General features: G+C 27.5%; 1 protein-coding gene across 5 annotated transcripts in view; it reads right to left on the minus strand.

The window, feature by feature from the left end:
* Positions 1-23,196, minus strand: part of LOC107453775 (tau-tubulin kinase asator) — a 130,355-nt gene that overhangs the window by 89,554 nt on the left and 17,605 nt on the right. For 4 of the 5 annotated variants that reach the window (XM_043040468.2, XM_071179444.1, XM_071179450.1 and 1 more), the window contains exon 1: positions 9,488-9,672. The exons of the other annotated variant lie outside the window; for it this stretch is intronic. The gene's annotated coding sequence lies outside the window, so the exon portion shown is untranslated. Of the gene's footprint in view, positions 1-9,487; positions 9,673-23,196 lie in introns of those variants that run through there. 5 annotated transcript variants of the gene reach the window in all.

The following is a 23,196-nucleotide window of genomic DNA, read 5'->3' on the forward strand; positions in this document are numbered from 1 at the left end:
TTTTTTTTTTTTAATAATTATTATGCAGAAAACTCAATGTTTCGAGTTGATTGAGACGTCCGACGCACCCCTTTGTCCTAAAGTATACAATGAAATATTGCNATAAAATAGATAGTTATTTAAATAAGATAAATTGTTATTTAAGTAAGAGAAATTGTTATTTAATAAGAGAAATCCGATTTTTTTTTAATATAATTATTATGCAGAAAACTCAATGTTTCGAGTTGATTGAGACGTCCGGCGCACCCCTTTGTCCTAAAGTATACAATGAAATATTGCTTCGCTTGGGTACAAGATTATTAATTTGAATATTTGTTGGAAAAATTAAATGGAAAACAATGCGTATATTGAAATTAATTGAGCTGTAGTTTATAATAAAAATCCATAATTCATGTTCGATTGTGTTCAAAAATTACAATTTTATTAAGCAATACATGATGAGGGGGACTGTAAGGCAATGTCTCCACATCACGAAAACATGATCACATCATGAAGTTGAAACTCCGCTAATGTTTCTATTCATCAACTTAACTGTATCCTATCAAAAGAAATATGTTTGTTCCAAAATTCGAGAATACATAAAGTTTCGGATCATTCTTCAGCAGAAGTTTTTCATTGGTTCTTATAGTCGTCAAAGGTTTTTGATTTAAAACCCAAATTAGAGAGGAAATCACATTCACAAACCTTTTGCCATTTGGATTCACAAACAATTGTATCGGATTGCTGGCAAATTCAATTTCGCTATTGTTTATTGTCATTGCACTGTATGTATTACACAATATTGTTTGCAGGCCCATTTGAATCGTTCTTACCTCTTAAGAAAGTACTTAATTCATGAAATTTGCCATTGCTTTAAAAAATCTTATAAAACTGCTAAATAAGAAATAAAATGATACACAAATATTTTGACAATTTAATCTTGACATTTTTAAATAAGCAAAAGTGTTTGTTTGACAAAAATTTGGATTTTTAATTTTAAATATATAGATCATAATGCATTGCATAATTGTAAATTTTAACAGTTGATACCATTATGTACTATTTTAATAGCTTTTTAGTGATTAAATTTGCATGGTGTACCTTCTTAGAATATTTATAGAAAAATATTATCTCTGTTATTATATATTTAGTAAATAAAGATTATATATTTAGTAAATAAAGATTATATATTTTGTAAATAAAGCAACAAGGAAAACGTCAAAAGGAAACGTCCTAAATGAGTGTACATAATGAATTTGTATAATGTACTACCTCAGTATATCTATAAAAAATTCTTTTTCTTATCGTAAAATGAAAAAATTTAAAATTAAATTTTCAAATTTACTGTAAGAATGGCTATAATTTATTCATAAATAAAGAAATGCGTAAAGGTCCTAAGTATGGAAATTATACGAAATACAGCATTTTTAAATATCGATATAGACTATTTGCGAAAGGCATCAAATATCAAATTTATTAACTTCTATTTATTAGAATAATTAAGAAACGAAGATTGGCAATTGTTATTAAAATGTTGAAAATTTCTGAAACAGTAGTAATTGTCCGAAACGGTCACTTCAAATGGTGATTTTCAATACATAAGGTGTTATAAATTATTTTTTCTCGAAAATTTTGAAAATGTTAAAAGTGGTGTTTTTAGTGCAAAAGACAAAGAAATCTTTGGATCAAGTGTTTTTGGGGGGACTTTAGGAGAAAAATAGCCTGCATTAGTACTACACGGAAAAAAAATCATCAAAACTTATTTTATGTTAGTACTTAAGCAGTGTGTGAAAGGGCCAGTCATCGCCAGGATTCGAACCCTAATTCCTGCACGGAGAAAAAAATTCTGGTAAAATTACCTACGGTAAAGTAATAACAATTCTGGTTTCTTTCACACAAAAAAAAACATAATTCCGGTTAATAAATCCAAAATATGCAGTATTTAAACTAATGGTTTGGTAATTTTTCCGTTCTTATCGTAACAATTTACAGGACACATTCTGTTTTTCAGAATTATAGTTCTAATTAACTCACATTTACTAAAAAAGAAAACAAAGCTGAAAAGTAAATTTGGCCGAATAAATGGATTTTATGACATGATCTAAAGTATCATGATAAAATTATTAAATTTTTCCAAGTATTTCAAATTTCATGCATATTATAAAACCATATTTTATTGTTAATTCACTAATATCGTCACTAAACGTTTCGATAAAAAGAACACAGCTTTTTGGTGTTCTCATGGAGACAGAAACACGGTAAATTTTATCATATTCTGATAGTTTTGACTTTACTTTTTTCTCAGTGTGAACTGAGCCATTCTATCTCAATCATCATCATTCATTAGTTAATTTCATTAATCATAACTAATTTCTCGGTAAAGCAGCAGAATATCGTTATCGTTCGAGAGGTCAACAACCATTTTTTACACCATTTTCATTATTTAAATTCCTTTGAGCATATCTGTATGTTCAACTTCGTCAATCAATTTTTTTAAAGATTTAGGCGCATGTGCGAAATAAATATACGCTATCGGCAAACATCAAATCAGTTTCGTAATTAACTACTTAATAGCAGTAGGAAACTGTATGTAAAAGTTGCAAAGAGTATGTAAAATAGCAGATGTCTTCTCGCCACAGGATGAAGAACAAAAAAGGAAAACAAAAAGAAGAGGTGGCTTTTCACAATAAGCTAATCAACTCCGCGTATCTTTTTCTTTTACGATAATGACGCCATGATTTCTTCAAAGAAAATCACTTTAGTTTCCGCCTATTACAAAAAAATCCAAGCAATATCTCATGAACTCGATTTATCAGATTGAGCTTATCGTTCTTCTAATGCCGCAACAAAAGATAAGGAAGTCAATATAATCAGAGATAAACAAAAGTTCGAAACAAAATATTTCAGTTTCTATAAACGACATAAAAGAGACAGCTGGGGTATTAGCATTTTGATGAACCTTATCTGTCACATTAATTGATAAGTGTCATGAGATGATTAAATTGCAGTTTATGTTTACATCCAATTCTCCGGATATTTATGCATCTCGTGAAATAGACATTCCGGCGCGCAATCAAACGAACTAGTCAGTCTATACACACGACGTGTGTTTGTATTTGCAGGATATTTAAAATGACACAGCATTATGATTCATTTTTGAAATGGGAATGCCATTGTATGAATTTGCCATAAGTCATATGCTTAATGCAAGTCATTATTGTTTGTATTCTGCACGTTGTTTTTATAAACAACAAATGTTGTAAGAAATTTTGTAGTCATTTTTCTTTGGTGACCGTCATTACAATGAAATTATAGTAGATAATAGAGCGCCTTTAAAAAGGCAGTCAAGGGCGAGGGGTATTGCTTTTAGCATCAATTCCTAAGCGTCAATGGTTCGAACATCCAGAATATATTAATTGAAAGATAAGCAACAGCTGTTTGTGTAAATCGAATACCTTTATACAATTAAACATCAGCGGAATTAAAGCTTAATATCCATTATAATAGAATATGTAAGTAAGATGCTATTTTACCGCTTATACTAATTAGTCATTTTCCCACTGTTTTTTTTTTTTTTTTTCTTTAAAATGTAAAAAATAATTCAAACTATTTTTAAAAAAATTGATGGATGAGCCATTGCCTTTGCTGGAAAAATCAAAAACTACACAACATTAGCCATCAAGGTTTGAACTATTAATAGCTTTTAACAAAACTGAGCTAATGTTATAACCTTAAACTGTTAGAATTAAACTAAATAAAAGAATAAAAAACTTTTTTATAAATGGTGGATGTTAGAAGGGATATTTCTAATACTCTGTATAACATATTAAAGTTTTGATGTTTATTTTTGTACTGACAAAGCATTGAATATTATTTTTGTTTAAATTTAAATGTCATACACCATTCCAATTTCTGAATAATGTCTTCAAAAAAGTTTCGATTATTGAAAAAAAAAATTTCTAGCAACTTTAAATTTTAAATCATACCGGTTTCAAAATTGAAGTTTCACCATTAGTGTCTATGGTTTCAAGAATCTTGCGGAGCGTGAGGGGTAACAAATTTTTTTAGTTGTTCCCTTAAATTATTAAAAGCGAAATCTATATCACAGTTCTAATGCAACAACTCTTTTTAATGTATGAAGAAAAAAATTTAAGAAATTACAAAAACAAAATTTTCCCTTACATGAACATACAACATTCCTTTACATCATAGAAAAATACATCATCAACAAAACAAAAAGCGTCAATAAATCAAAAGAAAAATGTTTCTTCATATAAAATTCACCTAATATAAACTTTCTCTCAACACTGTTACAAGTTTCTCTGAAAAAGTGGTTAAATAACATTGTATTTAGTTGTTATTTTACAATATTCAAACAAAACCATATTCAAAATTGCTAAAAGTTCTGTAATTAACTCTACATATACTAATAATGTAACGCACTGTTAGAAATTTCTCGGAAAAAATGGTTAAAGAATAGTTTATTTAACTGTTGTTTTACCTTATTCAAGCAAAACAGTCAAATAACCATAAATAAGATGGTATACAAGCTGTTAACTGTGTGAAAAACCGTTGATTAACTGCTTTCAATTAATACGGTTAAATAACCAGAATTTTAGAGCACCAACTAGGTCCACCTAATGAAGCCACTTAATTCGTTGCAGCAGAGTATATATTTATAGCCGAGAGGGTTAATCTGTCAATGTCATGACAGACCGAATGTGAGTTCAAGTCTCAGCATTGACAACATAATACTTTTGATAAACCACAACCTAACTCCAATGCCCATTACCTAACGAAATGCTCCAATATATAGTTAAATTTTTTTTTACGATTTTGAAACCCTGTAAATGGTTTTAAAAAAAAACGTATAGTTTCTTATTCATGTTTTTTTAACTATACTAGTTGTAAACGGTTTCAAAACCATGAAGGTGAAAAAAAAATTTCTTCTCCGTAAAATTTACGGTTGATTGGATAGACAAAGAGCTGTCGGTTATTTTACCATAATTTTACAATGAAAATTTTAAGAGTGAACTTGATAAAACTTAGTACAAATAATTTTACAATAATAATTCCAATAAAAAATTATGCAAACGTCAAAAAAGTATTTGTCGAAATTTGACAAAGCAGTAAAAAGAATGTTTCCTAAAAACGGTGGGTGGCATTGACTCATCCATAAAATACGAAAAGATCCCGTGAGAAACAATATCTATTTTCGTAGGTGTTTGAATGATATAAATTGTTTCTCTTTTGGACGTATAAAGACACAGATAGAAGATTCCATGCAGTAACAACAGAATGTCACGCACAACTAATAAACGAACCGTATCAGCGTCAACTCCGGTAATCCCTTTTTGCGGTTCATAACATAAAGTAATCCCTTTTAAAATGACTTTCATGGAATGGCATATTACTCAGTAATTACGAATAAAATTTTAAAGACTGCTTTTCTTATTATAGAAAAATAGTGATGGGGATTAAGATGTTTTCAACACAGCCTGCTTGGGCATGCAAAAAGATAAAAAATATATAAGATAACTTCGGGCAAAAATAATAATGGATTATTAAGTATTGATATATTTAACATCATGAAATTTAAATTTGAATAATAAGTTTGAATTTAATTAAAATCCGAGAAATTAATTTGCAAAAAAATTACTCTGATACTCTATTGCACACACACACGTTTAAAGAGCAAGACTTTCAACGCATTCGAGCACTTCAGGGGTCTGTTTAGAAGAAATTTGGGTCCGTTAACGGACCCTTCACAAAATATCTTTTCAAAAAAACGGACCCTTCACAAAATAATTTATCTTTTAATCGGACCCTTCACAAATTTGTTTATCTTCATTATTGTTTTGTTAATCGAATAAACCTTTCCTAGGAAGGGGGGGGGAAAGACAAATGTAAACGAACTAAATTTTGTCTTCGGCAGACGCTTCTTCCTTTATTCGTCCGAAATGAATATTCTGCGTTCAGCCATATAGGCTAAATACCAAATATTTATGCGTTGCATCGCTAATTTAGTAGCTGCAATTGCTGTTTATTTTTAAAAATTTAATTTTTTTAATTATAATTTTACAGTGCTGAACATAATCTTGTATGTCTTTACAATTTAAAAACTCCTTGAAAAATTTTTTTTACAATAACGGACCCTATTCGCACAAATTCACAGAAGCGGACCCTGGTTGAAAGAATGTGACTTAACGTTTATTTTATATTCACAAATTACGAGTTATTTTTTCACAATTTTACAAAAACGGATCTTTCACAAAATGTCTGGACAGACCCATGCACTTATATTCATCGATACGCAATATGAAACACGCACGTGCTTAATAAGCAACACTTAAAATAGCAAAAGTTAATCATCCCCTATTATCATACAAATTTAAAATTATGCAAGACTGTCGCAATAGATCTACGCATACGTAGTCAAATTATTGCAATATTTCATTTATTATGCTTCTAGACTTCATTTTATTAAACTTCCTATGAAGTAACTCAAAAACCCATGAACTGCAAGAAACATCATGGCAAAACAAATACATTTAAGATAATGATTTCGCTTCAGTTCTCAATCGTTATTCATTTTGATAAAAAAAAAATAGAAGAAAAACGATGAAATGATGTATAAAATAAGCGTAAAAAAAGAAAGAAAAGTTCTATTAATGTAATGAAATCGTTTAATAGCAAGTTTAAATATACCGTTTTTTAAATTGATATTTCATCTATAGTTTCTATGATTTTAAATATCTTACGGAGCATGGGAGGTAACAAATACAGCCCCTTTAGATTTCGAAATTAATTGTAAGATTAAAAAATTTCCAAAAATATGTAATTCCAATATTGAGATACAAATTTTGCGTGAAACATGACTGATTAGTATCACACAAATCTTACTTAAACTTAGATTTATAAGGCGCACGATAACACAATTAGCTCCGCAGATGACACAAGCAAGAAGTGTTAATTCAAAGATTATTTACTTTTACATATGTTTCTGGAATATCGAAACCTTTCTATAACCTCAAATTAAAAACAATTGCAAACAAGATTGTAAAAAAAAACAGAGTTTTATAGAAAAAAATCCAATCCACTGAGCTTTAGGGGGTTTTCTCAAGGTTTCATTGGTATTTTTTTCGGATTTATTGGGTTTTTTTCCTCAAGGTTAATTGGGTTTTTTCAAGGTTAATTGAGTTTTTTCATCATTTCCTAATTCTTTAAAGTCTAAGAGTAAGTCTAGCTGCATTAATAAATACCATTTATTTAATTTAATTTGTTTTAATTTAGTTATATTTTTAAAAAAATCACTTGAAACTGTATATAACGTGATTCACAGGTCTGGGAAAATAGTATTTAAAATATATTTTTATAAATAATTTTCCCATTTCATTAAATTATGATTCAAAAAATATTATATCTTGTTGCAACAACAGTTTCAATTATATTGCAATTAGTAGTAAAACCGTTTGGGTTCTTTTAAAAGGTTTTTTCCGGGTGGGTAAAATCATAACAAACGTGACTACAAAATATCCCAATAGACAGAATATTACAAAACACTAATTATAAACTTTTAAATGTATTACTGTTAACTTTTCATCTTCAAATTTTTGCTTTTCATTTATGAATTTTAATACGCATAAATCTTCGAAATACATTTGGAAAAAAAAGTTTAAAGCAAGCAGATGTTAGAAATCGCAAATAATTTTAAACTATAAAAAAAACAATTTTATTCTTTATCGTTCCAGCAAATTTTGTCACGAATATTTCATTAAAATAAAAATTTATATATTTATTTTTTAAAAATTCTAAGATTATAAAATTGTAAGAATTCATTGTACAAAAATCAACATCTTAACGATCTTAATCATATCATTACATTCAAAGTACGAAAAAAAATTCTAAATCTGATTATTTGCCTTTAGTTACAAATGTTTAATTTATTGTTTAAATTCTGTAATAAATTTTTTATTTAATAGCTTAACTGAGCATAAAATACTATTAAACAATGCTATCATAAAACTATTTTAAAAGAATAAAGAAAGAAAACAATATTTTAAATCGTTTGAATAATTTTTTCCCTAATTAAGTGAAAATAATCAAAATCAAACGGAAAAATATATTTATTTTCATTTAAAATAGAATTCTAAACGAAAAACGTCTTGTTAATATCCATGTTCATTTTTTCCTCATAATTAGGTTTACACTTCGTTTCGTTAAAAAAAGTTTTTAATAAATAAAATAGAAAAGAAGTTACGCATTCACATTCAAAAGGGTGTACTTACCTAAAAATTTATTGTTAAGATCATTTTCAACCAAATAAAATCAAAAGAAAATTAATTGCTTATTTTTATTCAAAGAAGAGTACATAACAAAAAAATTTATTGTTAAAATTTACAATAATTTATTTTAATCTCATAATCAGATTCATACTCCCTTTCAGTGTAACTCATTTTCAACTAAACATAATTCAAAAGAAAAACTCAATATTTATATTTACAAAGGGAAATAATGGACTAAAAATTCGTCATAAAAATTGGCAGTAATTTATTTTTTATCATTAAAAGGTTTATATTTATTATCACTGTGACTTAATTTCAACCAAATATAATCGTAAAAGGAAAAAAAATGCTTATTTTCATACGAAAGGGAGAAATTTACTAACAATTCATTATAAAAATCCACATCCATTAATTTGTTCTCATTATCAGGTTTATTCTATATAGGTAAGAGTCGTTTCTTAGCAACCATTAACAAAATTAGAAATGCTAAACAAATCTATGGCAATTCATATAAAACGACATATTAGAAATATTCCCATTTCTGTCATGAAATGCAAAATAAAAACAATAAATAACTTTAACTGAAACCGCAATGATTCATCCCGAGAAAGGGAATTTTTGAAAGATCATCAAGATGAGGCGGAGGACATTTTTGTATCCGTCTAGTACTGCAGAAAAAACAACACAAAGGGGTTTTTCACACGAATCAGCTGTTTTTAAACATATCTATACACATTTTCTATAGCTTCCACAATGTAAAATTTACTCAAACGAACCAATGATTATGGATAAATTTTAATTTGTTCAGCAGAATATTATGAGAATTGAAGACGCTTACAAGATTGTATATTTTTCTCCTCTTTATATTGTTCTTTCATATTTATTATACATCGTATAAAAAATACAAACATAATACATGAATATAAATTGAAATAGAGCTTAATAATGTTTTCTAAGCGAATTTTTATCCATAATTACATCAGGAATTGCATAACATTAAATGAAAACAATAAGGATAACAATATCGATGAAATAATAACGGACGAAAACTATCCACATGCTCAATAATCTAAACATACAGGATGCATATAGGTTGTAATAAATAAAAACCTGAATTATTTTCACATTTATCGATACATTTCATAGAAAGATAAATTGATTAATTTATAAAGTAACACAAGTAAAAACGTTTGCTATAGTAAGGATGTATTTTTCTAACTTACCGAGGGATCGCTCAAATCCAGTTCAAAAAAAATTTCCATAGTGAATAACAGAAATAAATGATGAACACATAAAACACTCAGAGTATTCCTTTTTGGCTTTTACTTCCCTATAAACTGCGAGGAGAACTTTACTATGTCACAGACGCAGGCCGCCATGTTTGACGACTGCAATAACTGCATCGCCCGAAATGCGACCGCAGGGAAAAACATTAGGAAAGCATCAGCGCCATCTGTTAGCTACGTCTCAAAATGTTTTCTTATATTTACATTTCGCTTCCTTTTTGCGACCTTAAAATAATCAAAAATCGCATAAATATACTCATTCTATTATCCGGCATCTTCAGGACTTGGATAGTTGGAAAGTAGTTACATGAAAAAATGAACTAATATTATCGGAAAAAGTAAATTAATGCTTAGTTATTTTAATAGTTATTTCTTTAATTTCTTTCAAAAGACATTTTAATAGGGAAAAATTAATTTTAGGAATTATTTTAAGTACTAAAAATTCACTTCTTATTGTTTATGTCTGAAAAACTTATTGTGGAAAAATTATAGCTGTGAAATTCATTGGGAAATTTTAAATTAAAACAAAATTCATTAATAATTTTTTATATTGTATCAAATGATATACCAAATTATCGAAGTTGCATGATGTTTAAGTAGCGATATACATTGAGTAAAATTAAATTTATCAAATAAAATACATAAAATTACAAATAAAATAACGTTATAAAATATTTTATTTAAAAAAATGCAGTAAATTTATTTACTGTGGTATTTATACTATACATTTTTATATAGCAATGAAATAATCCTATTACATAATAATTTAATTTTGTTATAAGGTCAGTCTAGATTAAATGGCCTTAAAAGAGGGATAGCCAGTTTAAATATCTCCACTCCAATACTTTTTAATATATATAATTTTACGAAATAAAATTAGATCAAAAAGTGCTTTAACAAATAATGTAGCTTCAATTAATAGATCTCCTGTTAATAGATCAAATGGAGATTCATCAATGAATCAAATGGACAATCGATCAATTACGGAAAAAATGCCATCAAAATGGCTCATGATATCACATATTAGTTTATTATCAAAACAAATCAAGGACATGTTCAATATGCCTTTAATAATTTGAGAATATTAATGATTATTTCCTAATTCATTTATTTTCCCTAGAAATATTTTTTCTCTACAAAGGTTTTGGACCAAAATCGTGCATCTTAAAAAACAACAAAGTTCCTAAAATAATAAAAATTTAAACAATCATCTTTAGTTAATCAGCTTTCACTTTTTTTTATTTGATAAAGTACAAGAGTAAATAAATTTTTGTAACGTTGTTTCTTAAATAAAAATGTATCAAGACTTTAAACCTTTAAATTTTAATTTAATTGTGAATTTCGGTTCTTTATTGATAATAATTAAAATCACTTACCTACAAAAAATAAAAAATAAAATTGTTTCTTACTCTCCCCATATAAGACATGTGTAATTTACAAATTACATTTTAATATTACTTGTATTCACAGTTACTTTCAGCATGCAATATAATAAAATTCAACAAATCACATTTTTTAAGCAAATCTAATATTATGTTTAGTTTAAAATTTATTTGGATTAAAAATAGTAATCAGACAATCAGAAACTGTCTAAAAAAATTTTTCGAAAATTGCACAGATAAAATATTTTAAAGAAAGAAAAATTTCGTAAACATAATTTTTAAAACATTTTTGTATTTATTTACCCATAAATTTTAGGAGTTTACTTATTTTATTTTTTTCTAATATAAAAGAGAATAAAGTGTCTTTAAAATAAGATTTCACAATAAAGAAATAACATTTGTTACGCTTAAAACAATCAATCAACTGTTCCTTTACTCTAGAATCAATTTTAAATGCAAACATACAAATTAAAAACGTAAATGAAATTGTCACTTAAATTTTTTAATAAACAAATCATCTGCAATTAATTCTCTTTGTTAAGTTTGAATTCAACAAAATCTAAAAAAAAAAGCACATTTTTATTACTTCATTGCTTGTGTTTTCTAGCAGTTGAATTAAAAAAGTTGAATTTGAGACACAAGTTTTTTTTTAAGAATATCTAAAATGAGTTCTGTAAATTTAAAAAGTTAATTTTAGAAATAGAGCTAATTTATATATTCATAATTTAATTTTGTGAATTGCAATTTATATCATATTTGATTTTATATTACTGTATTTCCCATTATATTACTGTCTTTTTTCTTCATTATTTTACTATGCCTTAAATGACATCCTACATAGCTCAAAAAATATATATATAAAATAAAATGAGCATGCAAGACTGTATAGTTGTATTAAAAAAAAATCTTGAACAGAGTTCTAATGTTGGTTAAAAATATGAAGAACACTTTAATTTAAAAGACGTATTTAACACATTTGATAAGTATTGAGTGTTTTATGTTTCACTTTGAAATTTGATTTTTTTTTTTATTTAAAGCTTTTAATTTCAATTACCCTTATTTAGCAATTTTTTTTAAATTTTTGAACGAAATTTTTAAAAATACCTTGTTTTATTTAATTAAATAATATGCTTTCAATGAACTATTTTCATTTTCAAAATTAAATAGTTCTTTATTTGAAATTATTTTTTAATGCGTTCTTATTTTTCTTCAAACATATTCCTAAATACTTTGTTGGAATTGGAATAAATTTGTTAAAAAATTAAATTCATATATTTTTTTATTTATTTTGAAACTACTTATCGTGTATAAGTAATAACAGCAGACGTCTTTTTAGTAGTTTTCTTAAAACAGTGGTATAAAAATTATCTATACCTTTTAATAAAATAATCAGAAAAAATTAATGGTTTTTAGTAACTGGTAATGATTTACTAAAGAAATAAATTATTTTCAGTCAAAAACTTTTTTCAATGTGAAAATGTAGCATAAGATTACTATTTAGGTTGATAATTGTCACTAGTTTAAAATAATTTATGTTTTTGTTATGTTCCTTATGATATATGTTTTGACATTTGACTATATGCCTTTGTTTAAACAAAAAAATAAATAAAAATAAAATAAAATGCTCTACTTTCTGGAATACGAAAATATTTCTGTGAAAAAAATTAACAATTATAAAATAATATTAACTTAAAATATTATAATTTGTGCCTTATATAAGCTCTTTATAAGGGCTGGGATAGCCAGGTCGGTAGGACGTTGGACTCATCTTCGTGAGAACACGAGTTCGATCCCCACCAGCAAAAGACTCCCCGAGTAAAAAATTGTGACTGATGCACGCTAGATCTGTCGGGGTCAGTGTGTCCTCCAAGTTCCCATAACAAAACAATACTGAATTGGAGATTGATCGTTCTCTGGTTCAGGTCAATATTATGATCTGTGGATGAATGAATGGAGTATAATTTGGTCCTCCGTGTAAAACGGACTGTAACGTGTGTGTGGCTGAAGTCATATTCTTATGCATAGATGGCACCACTGAAAAAAAACAAAAACTCACCCTCTGCCTTAAAAATTCGCTTGATTTCAGGCAGGGTTGTTGGTATTGGCAATGCTCTTAATTGTGTCTGCAATAACGTGAAAAAATGTATTAAATAAACAATCAAAATAATATTTATACAATTAATTTACATATACTATGAATTTTCTTAAGCAGGGTATTGTTTTTAATCTGAAACTTACTTTATTGTGCAAATGTAGCGTGTTTCTATTATATTTTCTCATTACAAGAAGAAGTGCATAAACATTTAACTAGTTTAAATTTGGAAAATGAATGCATAAAAGTACCTGCATTTCTTAACAAAATAATACATGAAACAAAGTTTCTTACTGTTTCCTATGATTAGATTTATACTATTAATTGAAACGAATTCTGCAAAGCGAAAATAATAGAAAATGCATGTATTATTGAATGAAACAAATACTCGATGCAAGCTTTTTAAAATTATGACCCTTTTATTATTTCAAACTATTTATTTATGGTGTGTGTATAGTGCATAAAAAAAAGAGAAGAAAAAAAACGTGAATAACATTTGATTGAATAATCGGATCATCACGTTCTAGGACTCAATCAAAATGGTTCAATTGGTGACCTCTAACTTGCTTATTAATTAGTACAGACAATGTCTTTAGTTACAAAATCAGACACAAAAACGCACTTTCTCTTAGTAAACATAACTTTTTTTGATATATTTTTAAAAGGTTTCAAATATCGTTTAAAATCTTGTTTTTAAAATTTAATTTTTCAGAAACTACTCGATAGATTTCGCTCAAATTTTGTATTTTCCATGTAAAATTTCATTCTTTAAAATGATATAAAAATTGTATACCCTACAATTCAATTATTTTTATTATTATTAAGTAAAATAATAAAAAAAATATTTATTAAAAGCTATTTTTTGCTAGGAATTATTTTTGAATAAATTAATTTCATAATTGTGCTCAAACTTTTTTCAATTCGCTTTAAAAAGTTCCCGAGATATTGCGAAATACGCAAAAAATATAACTAACAGTAAGGGATCCAAATTTTAGATCGCTCTTCTGACCAAACAATGGAAATCATATTTGTACAATATTTTGGGGTCAGGGAAGATAATCTGTCGAAAAAAAGTATGCTTATTTAGGGAAAGTACGTTTTTATCTCCTATTTCTTAACTTTAATTAAAATCTGCGCTAATTAATTAGCTTATTTGAGGTCACCCGTTCCGTTCGAACTATTAAAATTGAATCCTAGAGCGTGTTCTAATGTTCTAACGATCATAACGTTCTAGGACTCAATCTTAATGGTTTGAAGGGCAGCTCTTAAATATGCTAAGATATAATTAGCATATCTGAGGTCACCGGTTCGAACCATTGAAATTGAATCCTAGAACGAGATCTAATGATCAGATCATAACATTCTAGGACTCAATCTTAGTGGTTTGAAGGGGTGCCCTCAAATATGCTAAGTAATTAGCGCAGATGATATTTCAAGTTACGAGATTAGACAGAAAAGCCTACTCTCTCTGAATAGACATGAAGATCCGATCATTAAATAAAAAACTATTCAAAATGACCTTTTTTTTTGTTTTTTTAGCTCACTTTTTATGCGTAAATTAAGTTTTTTACTGACATTTCCTGTTACAGAAGCTTTTACATTTGACTAGAAAAATAATTTTTTGACTTAAAAATTTAGAAAAATGCTTAGTTTTGTGTTAAATTATCTGTCGTAAAATAATATGTTGTTTAAAACATGTTTTTACCATTACTAAAATTATTCTTACTATATTTTTATTTTATTTTATATGTGTGTTAAACAATTTTGATGCTTCATGTAATTTATGTTTATTGACATTTGAGTGGAATGCATTTGCTTATTTCAAAAAAACATAAAAAATATTTTGTTTGTCCTAAAATTATATATTTATCACGAGAAATTTTTTTTATATTATGCGTATAGGGTTTAAAATCACTTATTTATTTTAAATGACATATTTTTTATTGATATTTCTAATCACAGATGTAACAGGTATTTAATTGGAAGAACCTTGTTTACATATAAATTTTAAAAAAATGCAATGTCTCTTGCAATATAATAAAATGTTAGGCTTAATCCTAGTAAGCGTTACACAGTTAATTTGATTACTTTGGCGATATTTGGGAGGGCTATAACGTTTGCGATTTGTATTTGTAGATTTGGTTTGATTTAGTGGGTTGATTTATTTACAATTTTTCTAAACTTTTTTACATGTCTTTTTATGGTATGTTTATGTATTTGCCAATTTCAGGATACGATTTCCTATCTTTTTGCTCACGACATTCCTTGGCGGCAATCGTAAAAACGTTGGCAATAGTTTAAATAGTGCCAACTGTTTAAATAGAGAGAGATTTTTCAAATTGCACCAAAAAATCGTGCTCACTTATACCAGAATTTTACCAAATGTTTTAAAAAAGTAAATTTTCCTAAAACGTTTTCTGAAAATTTGCTAAAAATGATTATTTTAAAATATTGACTAGGCGAATAAAAACAAACAGATGCACCTTAATTTTCTTTTATAACAATCACTTTTAAATTTATTTTCTATTCTAGTTTCTTTTCTATTTGTGTATTTCAAACTTTTACCAAGACATTAAATGTGCATAACAAATAAAATTGCGATGTACACAACAATATACACCTTTTTCAAATAAAATTGAAGAAATATTATTAGATCATTCGTGTGTAACTAATATAATTAACTTCAATGTAGGATCCTTTGATCCATTTTATCAAATTAAAATGCTTATTTCTTATTTGTTTAATTAAAACTAAACAATGTATCTCAAAACAATTGTTAGCACTTTTTATAAGTTCTGTAATTTTTTTATTTGAAGTATTCCTATGTAACAATACATTTAATACTTAATACTTAAAAAATTTCTATTTACATAAATGTCGTATTTTCTTTCTTTGATTCATTGCTAAATTGATTAATAAATATGAGTTTCTTTTTTTCTTTTTTCTTTAAATTAGTTTTTTGTGATCTGAAAAAGGAAAAGTTATTTAAATTTAATAAAGAATTACTGGCCAATGAAAAATATTAATTTCATTGTATGCAATTTAAACTTTTGAATAATATAAAAAAAGCATCGGCTCCAACTAAAATTAATTCGAAGTTAAACCACTTTTTAAATGATCCATTAATGAAGATAACAATAATAATTGTTTTAATTATTGCCACTAAGACAGCAATTAAAAAAAGCATTTCTGATAGATATTCTGAACCCAAACTATTGTTATAATAAATTTTAAAAAAACATTTTAATAACTTAGAAAAAAGAGGTAAGAAAGAAATTTGTTTAAAAAAAAATGTATACCTGTTTTTAATGAATGCTAATATTTTTTCCAATCTTATGCGTTTAAATTTCTTTAATGAAAAAACATTTGAGTGTTAATTATTCATGTTTTTGTTTTTAGCGTACAAAATTTATTCTTCACATATTGAGATAGGAAAATAATGCTTTTACCAGATCATATTCTCCTTTTCCTCCAAACTCGAACTTTTCTTCGTTTTAAACTATTGAAAATTGCAAATAAAATAACACTAAAGTAACAAAAAAATTTACTTGTTTAATAAAATGTAATTGATTCCTGTTTTAAAATTCCAATTTTGGTTTCCTACTCATATAATTTTTTGCTGAAACGAGAAACAATGAAACAACAACAAATGAGAAACAAACAATGAGGAATAATTACAACAATTAAAAACAATAATCTCTATTAGCAGTTCATTGTTACAATTATAACAATACAGTTATAACAGTTTCTAACAGTAAACTCTAATAACAGTTCATGGTTAGCAATTATTAAAATACAGCTATAACACTTTATAATAATAAACTATATTCACAGTTTATTGTTACGATTATAACAGTGTATAACAATATACTGATTCTTCATAGTTTATAACAATAAACTGAAATAAATTTTCTCTGATTGTTTCTTATACAATTGCCTTCGCATTTTAATAAAATATCTTATTTTAGATCAATAAACATGTCAAACGTTTATGGAACAAAACGATAATGCAAAATAATCAAAACAAAAAGTACTAATCGGTCGGAATAACTCATGGTTTGATTGAGAAACTACTAGTTCTCAAGTTGTTAATGTAAGGTTTAAGAAGCCCATTTAAAATGTGCAGATTTAATTCAACTTAAATATTATTTAAAATGTACGTTTTCGAGTTTTACGAATCTTTTCGAACTTTAAATTTGTATAAACACATTTTTAGAGACATTAAAAATCAAGATAAATAGAACAAACATCTTTGCAACTTACTGTGACTAGTTTAATGTTTTGGATTATCAATTATATAATTCGAAATCATGATCAGCCCTATGAATGTTATGTAAAATCATCATAAATAAATTGCGAATTATTTCCATAAATTTTGAGGTGATTTACTGGTCAATGTTGGTTGACCTGGTCGAAAAGAACTGGTCAAACAATTTGGTAATTTTGGCTAGCCGGGAGCAAGCGAAACGTTGCCAAAAAATTTAGACCTCCACGCACTTTTTTTTTCAAATTTTAATAAATAAGTAAAATTTAAAAAAAAAATTAAAAAACAAATAGTTTAATTTTCCCACCCTCAGTTAACCAAAAAGCTCAAAAAATTTTTTTTCACAAATTCCCCTATTTTTGTCAATGGGATACCTGCAAGTGACGCAGTGTGGGTATCTCGATCCTGATTGGTTGTTGAAACGTGGCATTTGCTTACGTTAGCAACTGTTCCTTCCTTTCCATTTCGAGTTAGCCAAACCCACCAAGTATCAATTCTCTTAAGTGACTCATTCTATATTCTTTCACAAAGATTTCAACTCTTTCACTACATATTTCTTATTTAACACAAAGACAGGCTCGAAGCCAAGTGGAACATAAACTAATTATGAATTGAAGTTGTCAAGTACATGAAGCAAAAATATACTACGGTTAAAATAAAAGACATAAACAAATAACACATAGTTAAATAAAAGACGTAGGAGAAAAAGATTTATATTTTAACGAATTTGATGTGAGATACGGATCTGTATTTAATTAACTTCACATTAATTAAATTAAATTATTAATTAACTAATTAACTTCACGTTAATTAGTTAATTAAATGCAATAAAATAATTAAATACGGATCTGTATTTAATTAACTTCACGTTAATTAACATTCTAACTTATGTGGAAAAATTATAAATCAACTTTAACACGTCAGTTTGCTTATCAACGATCAGCTGACGCTTATATACGATTAGCTGGCGCTGACGTCATGGCTCACATGTGTGGGTATTTGTGATCATCTTCTTGAAGTGTAAGTACCCAATTCTGACAAAAACGCGCAATTTTGTAAAAAAGATTTGTAATTTAGACATTTTACCAGAATGGTTAAACAAGAATTGCATGTCGATATAAGATATCGTCATGATAATGTCGAGATATCGCTATAATCTTTCTGAGATATCATCATATTGAAGTTAATTTTAAAAAAATTCGATATTGAGAGTGATAAAAAGAGAAAAGCATAATTCTCTCTCATCTTGATTTTTCTCTTAATTTAGAAAAGCTTCATTTTATCAACTACATTTTTGAAAATTGCACTGAAGAAGATCTTTAAACGAATACCCTGTGTAACTATGTAAGCGAATAAACAATGTAGTAAAACAATTAGAATTGTTTCCTTTTTGTAAAACTATAATTTTCTATTTTGAATTTTGTGATTGATTTTGCGTATTTTCAGTTTTTTATACCTTAAAATTTTATAATACGTTACGTAAACTTTATAATACGTAACTCTATTAATAAATAGTTATCAATTGATAGAATTATCCTTGTAAAAATTTAGGAAACCTAATATTATACCATTTCTTTCTTGGAATTTCTGCCCCTTATTGATTGGAAGTGTGTATCTATCCCTCAAAGGTCTACAATAAACAAAATTCATGCCTGTAAGAAAAATTCTTTAAAACACTAAAGAATACCGTACGAAAACTCACAATTTATTCATAAACCTCAAGGCAGCATAAAGAATGATAAGTTATTTGAAACAATGTAAGAATTCGGAATCACTACTAAGCTTATAAGAGAGATGAAGGATTAAAATTCAAATCATCTATATAAACCTTTTATTGCAAAAAGAGCCAACAGCAGGGAAATTCAATTCTTAGCAGTGGATTCAATTTAGCATTAGAAAAGGAGCATTAGGGACAGAGCGGAGTATATTGAAGAGGCACTTAGTGGAACAGGTCACGAGATGGACATTATTGAGAGATCAGAAGGTACAAAAATTAAGGCTTTTTCAGCTTTTGTATCTTTTACCACGAAACATGATCCTCATAATCTACGAACTTTCCTCCTCTATAGTAAATTATAGCAACTCAATGAGCATTAATGGTTACACTTTCGAAATGGTTCATGAATTTAAATACCTTAATCCAATAGTTAAAGACTTGAGCAAGTCAACTTGATAATCGAATTAAATTCTTCTAATTAAATTTTTATAATTGAATTAGTAGGCAATTAAAATTATATCTCATCAGCAGAGCGGGATTGGAAAGAGGGCTACTGGAACTGTCGCCCCAGGCCCCGAAACCTTTTTAGGCCTTACAAAGAATCTTTAAAGTTTATGAAATTAAAATTGTTTTAGGTAATTTTCTAAAAACTTTTTAGACATTTCCAAACGTAATATTTCGCAATTTCCCCATTAAAAATGTTTTAGGTTTTTTGAGTATTAAATTCGGAAAGGAGAAGAAAAAAATTATATTGTCCCCTTACCAAACTATCTATTTTTATTTATTATCTTCTTTTGCTTCAAGTTACAATAGCTATATTTTTCTAACTAATTTTTTAAACTATCTAAACCTATGCATTTTGCTCAAAGTGAGTAAATGCTATTTTAAGCATGTCACTACATACACTAATATGACACATGAGTTTTTCAAATTCGACTATGTTTGTCATAGTCATTACAATTAAAATGCTAAGGAACATAAACAATGTAATTAAAATTTTCAAATTAAAATTTAGAATTAATATGAGATACAATAAATAAATATTTTAAAAAAAATGAAACCTGATTTACAAATCGTCAATAAAGTAGTTTTCAAAAATTGTTTCTATGACTTTTTCATGTACAGTTCGTCGAAAAATCGAATCACTCCGAATAACTTTTGATCTAATGACCGGATCTTCACGTTCTAGAACTGAAACTCAAAGGTTCGAGGGGATGATCTCGAATACGCTAATTAGTTAGTACAGACGATATTTTAAGTTATGAAATCAGACACAAAAACTTACTTACTTTCTCTGAATAAACACACCCTTTATTCATCGGATTTCTAACCCTCAAAATATAGGGGGTAGCTGCATTCTAAGAAATATGGTTCCCATAGTTAGATCAGGAGAGCGATCCAAAGTTTTGACCCCTTAATGTTAATTTTATTTCTTGCGTAGTTCAAAATTTATCAGAAGCGAATTTAAAAACTTTTGCACACAGTTATAAAATTTGTTTTTCCAAACATAAACCGCTGCGAAAAATAAATTTCAGTAAATATTTATTACTTTTAATTATTTTATTAAATAATGGACGAAAAACATTACATTATTTACACCATTATAAAGGATGTAATTTTACATGGCAAAATACAAAATTTCATCATTTTGAGGGATGTAATTTTACATGGCAAAATACATTTGAGCGAAATCAGTTAAATAGTCGAATCGAATTTTACAAAAAGTCGAATATTTAATTTTAATTATATTATGCACCGATTTCAAAGAGACCTGTCATAACTGAAATGTGATACTTACGGTGATTTGCGTGATTTAATGACTGTCGGGCAAATTTTAAATTATTACTAAAATTCAATACACCGAGAACTTTTACAATATCGTGGATATCTCTTGTAAATACTTGAAATTGAAATCAAAGTATTTTTCACACTGTCAAAGACGTGGCAACAGCTGAACAGATGAAAAAATTTGATTAATATATTATTGAAAACTAATTAAGATGTTAGGATTGGAGGAGGGGTTGATGATTTAGAATACTTAAATACAGTTGCAGCATTCGGCGTGGTTACCATTAAAGTTTATATGTCGTCGACTAGAAAAATTTGAAAATAATCAAGCTGGTCGCTAAAGGCGTCTAGAAATTAATAAAAGACTAATATTTCCAGACATGGGTTCTTACACAATTTCAATCCTGATGATGTGTCCCAGCTCCCCTAGAAGTTTTTTGCAACAGTTTCGCGACCCCTTATTATATAAAACGTTTTTAAACTTGAACATTTCGACAAAAAATAGACTAAAAATGTCATTTAAAAAGAAACCGTAGCTTAAGAAGCAAAACTAATTTTAGATTTTAAATATCCACACTCAAATCAAGCAAGTATTTGTATAAATGTAACAAAAAATTTGTTCTCGAGTGTTATTTCCCATTCGTATAATCTTTTATCGGATTTTGCTTAATTCTCGTGAAGCATTTTCATTTTTGCATATTAGTGATCAAAGAGTAGATAAATCGGCGACATCTCATATTTGTCCTCAAGCGAGATGTATTACAGCTCTGGACATTAAAGTTTAGTCTCATTTTTTCAAGTCTTTTGTTTATACTTTTTCTTCAAAACAATCATATTTCTAATTTCATTTAATCGTTCATTAATTATTTATTCATTAATTATTTATTCATTAATTATTTATTCATTCATTATTTATTCATTCATTATTTATTCATTCGTAATTTATTCATTCATTATTTATTTATTCATTATTTATTCATTCATTATTTATTCATTTATTATTCCTTTTTTAACTCATTCATTAATTTCCAATATTCATTTATTCAATAATCATATTTTTAATTAGTATAGAGTTGCGTAATAGATCCATATTGAAATCACTAATTTTAGAAAGGTTAGTATGTTTCGAAAACTCAAAATATTAACTTATATGCAAATGTATTGTTTAATCAAGCAAGCACGCAAATTAGAAGAAGAAAAATAACTTAAAATTAAATTGATCTGTGTGGGGGCGGAGTTATCGACCATGCCAACCTTCATCTATCAAAAGGTACCTCTTGACTAAATCAAGTTAGCATGTCTTATATACCAGTGAATTGATGTTTAACATTCGTAGTGGAAGTTACGCCTCAATACTCTCCCACCAGAATTTTATCAGGGATAGAATTCGATGAACGGATACCACTAGTTGCTGTACTTGTGTAAGACCGGGAGAGCTGGTTTTAAGGTCACCGGGTTTTTGAGTACTGAATTTGAGAGGTGTATTAACTTCACAGTCGTAGTCGCTCCTGTGTTGCCATTAGCAGTCGAGTGTATGCAGGCAGACGTTGTGTTTAATCGAGACGAGACTGAGTAGCAACAGCGTGAGGAGGTTGATTATGCCGCAGTCACAAGTAGAAAGTCAACTGTTCAATGTGGATCATCCAACGAAGTAGACGTTACCAGATCGAATTGGGCGTTACTTTCTAGTTATTGCGAAACGGGCGTCACTGCGTGTTCAAATCACGTCCGGGTCACCAATGTGGGGGTGGAGTTATCCACCATGCCAACCTTCATCTATCAAATGGTACCTCTTGATTAAATCAAGTTAGCATGTCTTATACACCAGTGAATTGATGTTTAACTTTCGTAGTGGTAGTTACGCCTCAATCTGTTATTATTGCACTCTAATATGTGACAATAAAATCCTTAGATCAAAATTAATTCGTGGCGATTAATTTTTTCTAGAAGGGGGGGGGCATTTTATCATTTTTAGAATTTTTAAAAAGAATTTATCTAGGGATCAAATGAAACAAATATTACTTGTGACATAACTTACAGTTATTCATCAATGTAGGTACTCTTTCAGGGAAAAAATTTTTTTAAAATTCAATAGATCATTTGCTTTTGCAAAAATGATAATAAAACTTTACAATATCATGCACAAAAAATATTGACTTTAAAATTTTGTCTTTTTCGATATTGACTCAATAATTAAAAAATCGATCTCGAAATATTTTTCTCATTTTTTTTTCTTAAATTAATTAAACTAAGTGCAAGTAAACCAGTAGGGGAGAGTGGGGTCAATTGTAACAGGGTACGATTGTAACAGAGCAAAAATTTCGAGTGTCGGGTTCTAGATTTGGTTCCTAGGTGGCGCACAAGGTGTATTTAATAAATCTACATGTACACCCCTGATGGCAA

This window comes from Parasteatoda tepidariorum, chromosome 1 (assembly GCF_043381705.1).
Source record: "Parasteatoda tepidariorum isolate YZ-2023 chromosome 1, CAS_Ptep_4.0, whole genome shotgun sequence".
In the NCBI taxonomy this organism is placed as follows: domain Eukaryota; kingdom Metazoa; phylum Arthropoda; class Arachnida; order Araneae; family Theridiidae; genus Parasteatoda; species Parasteatoda tepidariorum.